This window comes from Panthera pardus, unplaced genomic scaffold, assembly GCF_024362965.1.
Source record: "Panthera pardus isolate Hobbes unplaced genomic scaffold, ASM2436296v1 HiC_scaffold_1, whole genome shotgun sequence".
Lineage (NCBI taxonomy): Eukaryota > Metazoa > Chordata > Mammalia > Carnivora > Felidae > Panthera > Panthera pardus.
The window spans coordinates 15,857,917-15,872,830 of NW_026526654.1; positions in this window are offsets into that span (position 1 = coordinate 15,857,917).

Below are 14,914 nucleotides of genomic sequence, written 5' to 3' on the forward strand. Positions count from 1 at the left end.
GATTTCTTTTTAATTTTGTTTCTTGTTTGTTTGCTTTTGAAAAGGGAGTTTGCTGAGAATGGCTACATCTATTTCCTTTTCTTTCCAGTGGAGGGCTGCTTTTTCATCAGAATAAGAATTGAAACTACATCTCCCATTAAATAAAACCATTGACAATTTCCTGCATGGAAAGACACAAAGGCCTCCTTGGGGGGGGGGGGGGTGGTAAGCATTCTTCCCAAACTTAAACTTTGAAGTTTTGTGTACATTGTAAAACTCCCCGGCTCAGTGCCTGGCAGATAATAATGGCTCAACAATTGCTAGATTCTCTCCACCTCCGATGTCTTCAAATAGAGATTTTAAAACCCGGATATGTTAAGATCCAATAAGATGTTTTGCTTCCTTTTTTTCCAGACCCTCCTGGGTATGCAGTGGGGACAATGTGTCAGTTGTAGTTTGTATGTATCTATGGTAGTTAGAAGCACGCTGAAGCTATATACTTAAAGCTAATTATTAACAACTCAAATAGCATTTCAAGAGCAAAGGGAATCAGAACTAAATGCTTGTGTTTTAAAAATGATGGAGCAAAGCTGTAATGTTGGCACTTTGCGGTACTTTGTTATCTACTTGTCTGTACATTTCAGGAAAATATTTCTGCTTTTAAAGTTCTAAATGAGCTAAAGCTTAGCTTCAAAGGGCAGCACAGCGATTCTTTATACTTTTGTTTTATTGGTAGCACAACGGCGTAGAACATCTGAGCCCACGTTGCAAATGACATCCTCTGGTCTTTTCCAACAGACACTTTCGTCCAGTGTTCTTTTGAAATCAAACAAAATCTTGGTATGCTTTTCGCCCAGATAGCACAAGCTTGAGATCTTTCTGTAAGGTGGAATCGAATTTTAAAGGAGGCAGGAGCCGGGAAGAAAGGAGAACCCTTAGAATCTTCCAGTCACTGCTGGGTGAACCATGGCAGCCTGACTACCTGAAAATGCTGCCTGGTTATCGCGCTTTAGTGATGGCTCCAGACGGGGTCACAGGGTGGCTCAGCTGCCTTCCCGGAAGGGCTCTACTCTAGACTTGTTTATCGTACTTGTTAGATGCACCCACCGCTTCATTGTCTCTGGCCACATGTACAAGAGGAATAAAAAAAGGCTATGCGATTTTCTCCCAGCAATTGGATAGAGTCCCTTGAGTGCAAAGAAGATGCAAATGTGTGGAGTTTAGCTGCAGCAGTCTTTAAAAAAAAATCTTAACGTTTTCACTCTTTTTTAGGATTATCATGCAATAAAATTACCAAGGAAGAGGATGTACTTTTAACTGGCACGTTAAAGAAAATAAAACTACAGAAAGCCTTCCATGTTCTCCTTCAGGGGCAGTCTATGTGAAGGGGAGGCTTCTTTCTTCCTTATTTAAATTCCAGTAAGTTAACATATAGGGAGAGACGTGTTAGAAAGGGCGCCACGTTCTAGAGAAGGGCCCTTTTGCGTTCCCACAGCCCCAGTAGCACGTCGCACGTGAAGACGCGCGTCTTGGATTTCCATCAGATTTATGAGCATGCGACGGCACCCAGCAGGTCTGCAATTGTTGTACCAGGCTGTGTATGAGGCTTTTCTATAGAAGTCTAAGTGGGTTAGGTTGCTAGCTACTTCGAGCACGAAAAGCATCGAATGATAAAGAAGTGTGTGGTATACGTATGTGTAGGTATGCTAACATGCGTAGACACACGGGTTTAGAGTACATCTCAGGGGTGCCTGGCTGATTCAGTTGGTTACGTTTCCACGTCTTGGTTTTGACTAAGGTCAGGCTCTCATGGTTCATGAGATCGAGCCTCGTGTCGGGCTCTGCGCGGCCAGCACAGAGCCTGCTTGGGATTCTCTGCCCTCCCCCGCCCCTCTCCGAAATAAATAAATAAACAAACAAACAAAAAAAAATAAAGTGCATCCCAATAACTAGACAGTTGAAGTGGTACAATCTCCAAATTAAAGTATTTAGAGTTCACTTAACACATAGTTATTAATTATTTCCTACATATATACCTGACACTATGACATTAACCAATACAATTAAACACATGACATGGCCATCTGCTCCCTGGAGCTCAGAATTTCTAAATCTCTAGTATTTTCACTTCACCGAAGTGGTAAGCCACAGCGTGTGTTGAATTCTATCAAAGGGGGACGAGGGGAAACACGTCACAACAACTGACCAAGGATCAGGGCAAATGAAGGATATACATGTTGCAGTCATTTCCAACATCATAAATGGCCAGTGCTTTAAGTACCACAGAACCTTAAAAGGGCTCAGAAGTTCACATCAGAATCTGACAACAAATCTTCTTTATCCCCTTCTAATTGATTCCACGGTTTTTATTGCCAACTAACAGTACAAAAAAAAATCTTCAATTTTTCTTTTCTTTCACGTGAATATTAATATTTCGAAGTAACTTTTTATTACACTTTTTAAAGAACTGCATAGCTAACGGATCATCAAAAAATGATGAAAGAGATTTTGTGCCTAACTCCATAAACCAAGAACTATTTAAATAGATTTCCTTTAGAAAAATCCCAAAGACATTTTCTTTAAAATTTGGTTTGAGTTTATTAGTATAGGAAATAATCTATTCTGGGTCTTTGGGGATAAAAAAGATTAATCTTACCAACTAAGACTTTATATCCCAGTGGTAGAGATAACACCAGTGTATAAGTCAATATAATATAATCTACGAGGAAAATATTAAATATAACAATAACAGTACACTTACGTTTTAAAGTGAATTCAGAGGCGAAATTCTTTCAGAGGATTTAATTCTTTTCAATGAATCTTTCTTGACCGGATGGGATATATGAAAAATTTTGCTATGTATTGGGATTTTGAAGATGAGTTTGGAATAATCTTTGGCCTCAGGGTGGGTAATACACAGTGGAGAAGATAACTGTGAATCAGGGAATAGAAGAGAGGGAAGAATGCGGAAATGTGAAGATGTTAAAAAACAAACGAGTTTTCCTGTTTTTGCTAGAAAATATTATGAGGATGGGCACCCAAGGCCCACTAATGAGCACATCAGATAGGAATGCCTTACTGAGGGAAGCCTACTTGAAAGGGACAAGTAGGAGGAAAGATTGGAAAATCGAACAGAATCAGGTGCCTCTGAGGGCTCCAGTCTAAGCATTTGAAATGTTCAGACTAAAGAAACCTAGAGATAGGTAGAGACTTGTTCGTAAGTGAAACCACTGGATGGGAGGGAAAGGATTTGAGGAAAGTTATGAGGGGGTCATGGGGTATTCTCAGGGGGATTGTAAAAAATGGAGGCAAAAATGCCTCCCATGCAAGATTAATGCTTAGGTAAAAAATGCTCCGAGTACAAAAAGGGGGTGGAGTCAAAGCTCAGGCCGAGTATTGAAACATGGCTGAGGTGGAGGCTGGTGCAATTAATGCAGAAATAAAGGAATTGGAAGAAAGACTTTGGAAGAACTGGCAGACTGAACTTGAAGTGCTGGTGACTTTCTATGGTGACTGTCCAGCAGACAATTACCAATGTGGGGCTGGATCTCAGGAAACAAGCAGGGGTGGAATACACATTTGGTAAATTATCTGAAGAGAACTGTAATGTGCAGTCACGAGATTTAACAAGATTGCGATGAGACACGAAGCCAAGGGTAGATCTCAGAACAGCCACGGTGGGAGTAGGGCAGTGAGACACAAAAGGAGGCAGGCAAAGGAAACAGAAGAGGGCCAAGGTTGGGAAGGGAGTTTACACAAGGCAGCATGGGGTCAGATGGCAGGGCATAAAACAATGTCCCTTTTGGAACGCAACCCGTGTTTTGTTTGGAAACAGCCGACATTTATGTTTGGCCCTCATCTTTACCAGGTATAGGAGGAATGACCACTGATCCTCAGACATCCCTATTTTGACGATGCATTTGGTTTTCCCTAAGGTAAAACACTGACGCCTAGAATTATGTTTATAACTAGGGTGGATTTAACAGTTTCATGTCACTGTATGGACAGAAATACTAAAGCCAGCAAATTACTTCCGGACTTACGCATTTCAGACAGTTGATCTTAGGTAGAGGTAATTAAGCTTGACAGCAGTCCGGCGTTGGAGAAGCTTCAACGCCTATAGTGCAGTATCCTGGGCCACACAGGAGACCTGGAAACAAAATAGCCCAGGATTTATGGAGAAGGGGAGTTTGTGTTTGGCTCGAAGTCACTGATGCCTCAATGAAAGAAGGAAGATCTGAGATACTAACTCAGTGCTGTGGACCCATCTCCCTGCTTTCTTCTTTCTCTTTTTATCTTTCCTCTCTTCTAAGTCTTAGGTTAATCTAAGTAGTGGAAATTCACACTTACATAATGAACTAACATGACTTCATTTGAAAAAGTAGCATTATAGTCTCAAAAAAAATTTTTTCTCACCACAGCACCTACATGCACACGAATAGAGAAATATATTTAGGAAAGGGATTTTTCTTGACTCCAATTTTCTCTTTCCATCTCAAATACCCCCATTCCCACTATACACTGCTTTGTTTTTTCTGGTTTAGGTCTAGGAAAATGTAACATCTAAGTATCATGACTTAAGCCTCTAAATATGTGTGTGGGCTGCATTCATATTTGCACAAATTCCATATTTCATGTTTCTGTCTATTCATTTGTTTTATATAACAGATTCATTTATTTTAAATAATGCTAAATTATTTTCCAGACTATTACAAATTGGTCTGTTTATTTCACCCTCACAAAAAACATAAGGGTATTTCTTGGTCTTTACGAAGATATAATACTTTCTGTTTTCTTAGAATTTGAATTGTAATATAGCTGAACTTCTTAGAAAAATAATTTGTTCCAACAAACAAACAAACAAGCAAACAAAACCAGCACCAGGATCCCAACCACCATCCAATTGTGTGATCACTGTCTTCAGAATCTCAGGCTGTTTTTCAAGTCCCTGTTTGTCTTTCGGGTGACCTTTCTTGTGAAAATAGGTTACCTTGTTACTCTGAATATCAATGACAATGCCCTTGACTCCCTCTTGATAGCATGGAATTGAATTGCTCTTCCATTGAGTGTCTACAATAAAGGATTTATTCAGCAGGCTGAACATGGTGTCATTTGAAATGGAGAAAGGAAGCCTTCATTTTCATTCCAATTAGCAAAGAAGGGAGAGAGCTGCTCTCTTCCCCTATTTCTCATTGCCTTGGAAAGGAACGGCACCGAAATTGGACTCCATCACCTGCCTAGACTGGTAGAAATCAACTATATTTGGCAGGTAAGAGGCAGTTTGTGAATACGGAAGCCTGGCTTTCAAAAATGTCTGTGGTTAGTTATCAGCTTGTTCCCCAGAGGGAAACACAGTGTGGTGATCTTTCCCTTAGTGGTAAGATTTTTCTATGAAGCCAAGTTAAGAGTGGAATAGAAGGAGCACAAGGATGTGCTGTGTTTGCCTTGTGTAAATAAAAGGTTCCATGTTGCATGCTAGCTGTTCTTTATTTTTTAGGACAGACACCAAGGAGATACTAATATGGGTAAATGAAGACAATTGCTTATTTTCCCTTATATGTGGGTGCGATTTTTCAGTAATTGCGTGATCTTACTTTTATCTACTCCCTTTCTTGCCATCAAATATATATTTATGTTGGGAAATTTTGTACTTTGTTTAGCTGCAAAAGATTAATTAAACATAAAGTCTCTGAGCAGTTTAAAAAATGCTATTTGTACCATATAAAAGCGTATCGTGTGCTCCAATTAAGTAGTTTCAGAGGCATATTAACTTCACCAGAATAGAAAAAAAAGCATAAAAGGTTTGAGATGCAAAAAAAACAGTGATGTATACAGTCTGAATTTTGTCTACTCTTGTCTTCATATTTGTCTGAATGAACAATAAGACTTCAGACCTCTTTCATTTCTCTGGCGCAGATCAATTCAGGGAAAGGCAGAATTTGAGAAGTTGGGGGGAAAAAAAATACGTGAGGATAGATTTTGGAAGTTACAGATGAGATAAAATGATAAGGCCCGATGGAAAAGGGCTTTGAGGTTTCCGAGCAATTTTAGAAGAATAGTTATAAAGAAACCATCATATGACAAGTATTACAGTGGATAAATATAATGAGGGCAGGGCTGAGTGATTATTTTGCACAGGAGTTGGCATGACTACGTCAGATAGACAGATAGTAAACATAGTGTATCATCAATGCTTTAGAATTTTTCTAATCAAGAAGATGTTGTAATTTGAAAAAAAAGTTACTCAAGATAAAGTGATCTTTCGTATTATAGCCAAGGAAATTACGAGAAAGACCTGATGTGAATGTTAAAAATGTTGTTTTGTCACAAGTGTCTTAATTTGAATAATTAAACATTATTTTTTTATGATGAGCGATTCTGAGCAAACCATACCTATAGTAGTGTCATGAAAGGGGATGCACACCAATTCTATGTTGTATGCCTTCTATACTCGCTGATGTTCTGTGGACCGATAGAGTCTGTGAGTGTAAGTTATGTATACAATATGCACGGACTAATGACTGGGGAGGGGGGTCTTGAATATCAGGAAGTAAACTGAAATGAATCAAGTCAAAATCTGGTTAAGAGCCCTTCATCAGCTGTTCCTCCCTATTATCCCAGACTGCTAACCTTGATTGGGTAAAATGATGTGGGTCTAAATGCACATCAGGTGCAAAACCTGAGTCTTCTGTGGCCTCATTCTGGATGAGACCCCTAGAACCACCATGGAGGGTGCGGGAGTTTCCCAGTAAGCAAGAGTGGTAGGGTTTTCCTCGTTGCTACACAGAATTGTTTGGTTTTCTCTCTATAGTTTTAATTACAACCGGAATGTTGAAATTACAACATAAAGATCAGTTGGTCTGTCCATTCTTTTGGTTATTCGTTTAATCACCTAGAACTGAGTCTTCAACTTCCTGCATCAAGTATCGGGCTGGATGCTGGCACGAAAGGAGAAGTGGAACACATGGTGCTCGTGGTCATGGATCTTGGAGTCTTCTAGAAATCAAACAAACGTAACAAGAAAATTACGGTCAGTTATTATAATGATAATCACAATGCCAAGTTCCGGAAAATACTGTGAAGAGGAGGCGGGGCCAGCTTGGTCAGTGCACAGCCTGCGTGGTTGTTCAGGGTCCATTGTTTAGAAGGCCTAGCTCTGCTGGCATCTTCGAAGTTGTAAATGATTTTCCAACAAGGGGCTCCGTATTCCCCCTTGGCATTGGACCCTGAAAACTATGTAGCTGGTTCTGAGAAGATGCTACAATAGAGAAAAACAAGGGAATACTTAGGTTAGATATGGTATGAGGGAGCACTACCTCGGAGAAGGCCATTCCAATCACGTTTCTCCTAAGTCCTAAGGGTAGGCGAAAAATAACCAGACCAGCCCTTTCCCTGTTCCTGTACTGCTTGTGGCTCTGGTTAAATGGGTGATGGTCACAAGAATGAACACATTAACTGGTAGAAGGAGGCAGATGGGTACCTGATATATTTCCACCCTTTTTTGAAAACTGTGAAGAAATCCTTTTCAAACATGGACAAAGGGTATAAAATTCACAAAACAGTAAATAAAATAGGCCAACAAAATATTAAAAGATGGCTCTCTCAATAATCAGAAATATAAAAAGTAATCCAACATCAGATAATGGACTTGTCAAGTTGGCAATAAAAAAAAAATGTGAAATCCAGATTTGGTGTGTTAGTCAAAGTTCTTGTTGCAGGAAATACAGGTTTATCTGGATTATACTGGGATGGTTTTTAAGAAAGTAGTTAGATAACTCACAGAGTTGGGGAGGGGTATTAGAGGGCAAGGCCTGAAATCGAGCTTGATAGAGTAGTTCCCCAAACCATGCTTAGGAAAGTTTTCCAATCAGGGCCTGGCAGAATGGCTCTTGCAAAGAAAGGTGGGAAGAAGAAGGGCCATCCTGCCATCCACGAGGTAGTGACCAAAGGAGACACCATCAGCATTCTCAAAGACATCCAAGGAGTGGCTTTCAAGAAACGTGCCCCTCAGACACACAAATCTGGAAATCTGCCTTTGAGAATATGGGAGCTCCAGATGTCCACAATGACGCCAGGCCCAACAAAGCTGTCTGGGCCAATGGGACGAGGAACGTTCCAGACCATATCCAGGTGTGATTGTCCAGAAAATGTAACGAGGAGGCAGATTCAACAAACGAGCTGTATGCATTGGTCACCTATGTACCCGTCACCAGTTTCAAAAACCTACAGGCAGTTACTGTGGATGAGACGTAGCTGCACTGATCGTCAAATAAAGGTATAAAACTAAAAAAAAAAATTGTCTTGAAAAGGAAACCACCACAGCTGCTAGTGTCCCATGTAACGAAAGTAAAAACCATCATCATTTCCTTTCCACTTACGACACTTCTGGATCAGGAAACTTGAAACCGCTTTACCCAGCATCCTGGTACTCATTCCATTATGGCTTGCAGTACAACAGATTTTGTAAAGGGCTTTTTTCCTCAAGCCACCTGCCACGCATATAGTATGACCCATGTTACAGCAAAAAAAAAAAAAAAAAAAAAAATGAACTGGACTCCTTGAGAGCCCAAAGTCTGTATGTATCAGAAGACAGAATGAAGCCAGAGGTGAGAAAATATATTTGCAGCTTGTTTGACAAAGAACTTCTATGTAAAATATCTAAAGAATTCCAAAAATCCACAGTGGAAAGGAAAAGGACACAATAAAAAAAAGTGACACGTAGAATTTATCTTATAAAGCAGCAATTCCATTCCCAGGTGTATACCCAAAAGGATTGAAAACATGAACTTGAACAGGTACATATACACACGTGCTTGTAGCAGCACCAGTCACAGTAGCCAAAAGGTCGAAATAACCTAAATGTCCAAAAGCAAATGAATGGATAAGCAAACTGTTGTATACATACGATGGACTATCCTTCAGCCATAAAAAGAAATGAAATAGTGATACATGCGGCTACATGGGAAAACCTCCAAAATATTGTTATTTATACCCTTACATCCTTCCAAGGGCATTCTAGTGGGAAAAGGTCAGGCACAAAAGGTCACACATTATATAATTCAATTTATGTGAAAGATCTGGACTAGATCAATCCATAGAGACAAAACACAGATTGGGGTTGGCAAGGGGTTAGGATGGGTGGTGAGCAGGAGCATTGTTCAGTGGGTATGGGGTTTGATTTGCGTTGATCAAGGTGCTTTGGAATTACAGGGAGATGCTGTGTATAATGTGGTGAATGTGTTGGATATCACCAAGGTGTTCAATTTTAAGTGCTTAATTTTATGTTATGTTAACTTCACCTTAAAAATTATTTTTAGGGGCGCCTAGGTGGCTCAGTGGGTTAAGCGCCTGACTATGGCTCATTTCAGGATCTCACGTCCTTGAGTTCGAGCCCCACGTCGGGTTCTGTGCTGACAGCTCAGAGCCTAGAACCTGCTTCGGATTCTGTGTCTCCATCTCTCTCTGCCCTTCCCCTGATCACACTCTGTCTCTGTCTCTGTCTCTCTCAAAAATAAACATTAAAAAATATTTTTTAGATGTATGGTCAAAGACATATCTACTTCACCAAAAAAAAAATTAAAAATTAAAAAAGATGTATAACATGAGAGCCAATGTACAAGCGACAAGATCAACATTATTAGTTGATGATTCCTTTATCAAAACAGTAGAAATTAAAACTTCAGTGAGCTACCGTTTTACACCCATGGGAATGTCTGAACTAAAAACGAAGTATGACCAAAAACATTAAATGTTAGAGAAATGAGGAGGAGCCGACACTTTTCATATTTTGCGGGCAGGAGTATCAAATAGTTTAACTACTTTGAAGAGCAGGGTCACACTCTCTTATGAAGTTGAGCATACAGGCAACATGATGTATCAGCTCCACTCCTAATCACGTATCCAAGGTAAATGAAAACATATGTCCATAAAAATGACTTGTTCAGAAAAGACTCATAGCAGCTTACTTCATAAGAGCCCCAAAGCAGACATAATCCAACTGTCTATCAGTAGAAAACTAGATTAAAGCAGAAACAGGAACAAGAACCCCCTGTGTAGACCCATGTAATAAACTACCAGTCAGCCAGAAAAATGAACACGCTACAGATCCATGCGGTAGTGTGGATGAATCTCAATGAGGACATTTTAAGGGAAAGAGACTGGTTGGGGGGCACCTGGGTGGCTCAGTCGGTTAAGCATCTGACTTCGGCTCAGGTCATGATCTCGGGGTCCGTGAGTTTGAGCCCTGTGTCGGGCTCTGTGCTGACAGCTCAGAGCCTGGAGCCTGTTTCAGATTCTGTGTCTCCCTCTCTCTCTGCCCCTTCCCTACTCATGCTCTGTCCCTCTCTCTCTCTCAAAAATAAACAAACATTAAAAAAAAATTTAAAAAAAAAGAGACTGGGCACGCAAAAGGATGTACTGATTATTTCATTATATAATGTCCACATACTTTCACAACTCTAGTGTCAAATCAAAAAGAGGTTTTGGGTGGGTGCATTAAAAGAGGAGGCAATTATCACCCGAGGTGTTGGAATGCTCAATATAGTAGGGTGTCAGTTGCTTGAATGTAAAGAATTACCAAAGTTCATACAGCTGAACGCTTAGGATGCGCCCATTTCATACATTGATGATGCTATTTTCCCTTTGTTAAACTCTGTGATTTTGTTCCACGTATCTCCAACATAACTAATTTTATGACATTATATTGCTGTGGACAATAGTGTCCTAGCTATTTCCCTTCCTATAACAGGAATATCTATCTATCTATCTATCTATCTATCTATCTATCTATCTCTCTATCTATCCAGTTTGAATATATATTTTGCTGTTTTTCTTTCAAAGATGAGTATTATACCTGTGCCCAGTCTCATTTGGCATGCTAATAGTCATACACCTGCTGATTTGCCATCATATGACATAATTTCCTAAAGTGCCACCTGTGATCGAACATATTGTAAAGCTTCAATGTAAAAACTTTATGAATATTAAAAGCAAATGCTAACGCTTCCTTGAATGTACTTGGCTTCAGATGCTACTCGCCGTGCCTAACCCAGGTGTTGATTTAAAATTCAGTGGCACAAAACGATTATCTATCATTCTCAATTATCTCATATTCTTTTAATTCTTGATGCATGTAAGACAGAAGCCTGGGAAACACTTCCTTTCCAATTGACCATATAGCACATTTTGTCATTAAAGGCTGATGCTTCATCATTTGGAATTTCATTCTAAACAAAGATTCATAAGTGAGCCGAACAGCAGCTGCCTTGTCAGGTTTGTGAAAGGGAAAAATTAAATCTACTATATTTATTCCAAGCTTCCTCTGTAATGGATCTCATATGAGAGCTTAATTTTATTTTCTGTTTATCAGAAATACGGCCTATCAAAGACACGGTATGCAGGTAATTATGTAAAGCCATCACACAGATGGTGGGTAATAATAAGAAATTGTTGATGAAAATCTGTCCCTTTAACAAGCAAAGAGAAATGGCATTTGACTCTCCTTCTTATAAATTATAATACCTAGTGCTTGTTAAGTTTTTCACCAGAAAAAAGAGATCTGGCACAGATAATACTTTGAAGAGGTGAAACAACTCACAGTCTTTCATGTATTCTATCAGTGTAGCCAGGAGACCTTGACAGAGACTGGGTAGATGATAGATGATAGATAGATAGATGGATAGATAGAATGATAGATAGACAGTTGATACATAGATACATAGAAAATTAAAATTGTCCAAAAGTATGCAGCCACACACTCATGATGAGTCATGAGGATAAATGGATGACATTTATCCTTCCCAAACAATTAACAATTTTTGTTTGTTTATTTATTTATTTTGAAAGAGACTGAGCAGGGAGGAGGGGCAGAGACAGAGGGAGAGAGAGAATCCCAAGCAGTCTCTGTGCCTTCAGCGCAGAGCCCCATACGGAGCTTGAACTCGTGAACAGTGAGATCATCGTCTGAGCTAAAACCAAGAGTTGGACGCTCAACCAACTGAACCAAGGCATCCTTATCCTTCTGAAACAATTTTTTAAAGTGAACTTCTTGGACGCAGATTGTGGCATTGGCCCATGACTTCATTTTTAGTCTCATGTGTACTGTTCTTGTTAAAATGGTAGATGGAGGGGCGCCTGGGTGGCTCAGTCGGTTAAGCAGCCGACTTCGGCTCACGTCATGATCTCGCGGTCCGTGAGTTCCAGCCCCGCGTTGGGCTCTGTGCTGACAGCTCAGAGCCTGGAGCCTGTTTCAGATTCTGTGCCTCCCCCTCTCTGACCCTCCCCCGTTCATGCTTTGTCTCTCTCTGTCTCAAAAATAAATAAACGTTAAAAAAAAAATGGTAGATGGGTAGGATCATTAGTTCAAATTTTTGTTCCTTTCTTCATTGAGAAGTATTTTTAAAGAGATTGACACGTTCTGGGCACTATGTTAGTAGAGTGAGCTGTGAATAGGACTGACCGGGGCTCTATGTGGAACCGGATGAGTGGCACATAAAATGAACAGATGGTTACTTGATTTACTACAAGTCTCTGAAATGAGTTGAAATTCATCAAGCATTGTGTTCACTTTATCAGTATTCACCTAATACTCACTCTCGGCCAGCCCAAGGGGGTAAGTGAGACTGAAAGGAAAATGGCCATGAGGAGCTTCAATCTGGGAAGACCAGAATGGACATTTTTCAACCTCCCCACATTTAAATGTGCTAAGTTCTCACCACTCTGAGTGTCCCTTATTATGTGTAAAATTAATGTTAGTTACAGTAGTAGAGCTTAAGTTGTCACCATTACCATTGTCATCATTGCCATCGTTGTCCTCTTCATCGTCGTCCTCATCGTTGTTGCTTTCATCATCGTCGTCATTGTCACCATCATCATCATCATCACCATTGTAGTTGTTAAACCCGCTGCACCCATTAAGCCTTTTCACCTATTTCACGTGTATACGTCCACCATTCCGCATCGGGGAAAAAACCAAATGGTTGAAACAGCCATGAAATGAACAAAAATTTATACTACTGTTTTGTGACATATTCTGAGATAATGTCATGAATTATCAAGGGCAAGAAAGAGTTGAAAATAATGATCAGAAAAGCAGATGACGTCAGCAGCGCAAAACAGTAATGAAAATTGTTAGTTAAGACACATGTTCATGCTATACATAGAATATTGATTGACTGAGGTGCAGACCTGTGTAGACAATTGGTTAGAGCATTTTTTGTTTTGTTTTTTTCTGGATTTTTCAGATACACACTCCCTATGAAATGCCAAACTCAGTCAATCACTTAGGAAGATAATAGGCATAAATGTAGGAACAAGGGGCCGCTACAGGAGTGCGACGTTATTGTAATAATTTGCAATGTAATTTTAGAATGACTTGCTATAGATTTTCTTAATCTTGACGCTATTGGCATTTGGGGTCAGATAACTATTTGGGGGGGGAGGGGGTTCTGTCTTGTGCATTGTAGGGTGTTTAGCAGCGTCCCTGACCTGTATCCACGACATTCCGGTAACATCCTCCCACAGCGGTGACAACCAGAAATGTCTCCATACTGCGAAATGCCCCGGAGGGGGCAATAGTGTCACGTGTTGAGAACCACAGGCTCTAAAGAAATGATCAAGAAGTGGTCAAGAGAAATGGTTCGTGCTTACAGACCTCTGTCCGATAGATAGAAGCTGTGGGGAAGCATGACCAGGATAAAAAGCAAAAGGTCAATTATTTACACTTATCGTTCTGAAACCATTTGAATACGATCTGAAATATATGCGCAGGCCAAAACAAACGGAAGCAGTCAGTAAAAACGCCAGAAAAAGTAAATTAGTTTTAAAACACGAGCAATTCTCTCATTTAGTGATAATAGAGAGTCTTCGTTATGAATTTTGTCTATCTCTCCACATGTTTAAACATGTGGGTTGCAAATATAAATGAAGTTACCAGCTGTACATTTTGTCTATCTATGCAATCATATTTTGACTTTTTTTTTTTTAAAAAAAGATCAAACGTACGTATGCTAAACAGGTCAGTGTCCCTTTCCTCAATTACCTAAACAGCATTTATCTTTATAAACTAACCTTAATGAAACACCTGGTGTCTTCCAGTGATTTAAAACAATTTCCCAGGCATTTTATCGGTCATTTCAACTCATATCAAGTACAGAAATTTCCCAACTGGTTAGGATTTATTTATGTCAAATGTGACATTCACTTAAAGTATTTTAAAGGTGGACAGAGGGGCCGTGCGAAGCTCCTACTAATTGTTTAGTTTTAAGAAATACATTAAAATGACAGACGTACGTTATTATTAATATAAAGATGTCAAAACAAATACTGAAAATCCAAATTATTTTCTTTGGCTACATATGATGAAAAAAAATTTTTTAGATCCCCTTTTATCGTAAAATGGGAAAATCCTTCCCAAGTGTATTCCCATTTGAGTTAGTGATAGTGGTGTTAATGGCCAACACCAACTCATTCTGCTGTTACGTTTATGTTGAATTAAGTGCGGGATTGAGACTTGTTCCTGTGTGTGATTTAAAGTCAGTCCCTGACCCCCTGCTTCCCCACCCCTCTGTGTAGATTTAAGCTCGCTCTTTTGTATCCCTCTATACTGGTCTTAATCCACTTTGAACATTGACCATGGACTTCCTCAATACAGCTTGAAACAATAGAAGCTATATTTAATAGTAAAAATATTAGTAGCAGAAGATTCTTGTAGGCCTTAAAGAGGGGGGAAAAACTTTTCTTTGGTTGTATTTGCAGGGAGGGGGTGGATACCAGATTATATTAAGAAAAAGGAATTTCTTTTGAAGAAAAGAAAACGTGACTTCTTTTTCAATGGGTATGAAACTGACAACCCATGGTACAAAAATAATGATGGTTCCAAATATGTAAAGAATTTAGACATAACATTTCCAAACGTTTTGTAATAAGCATATGGAAT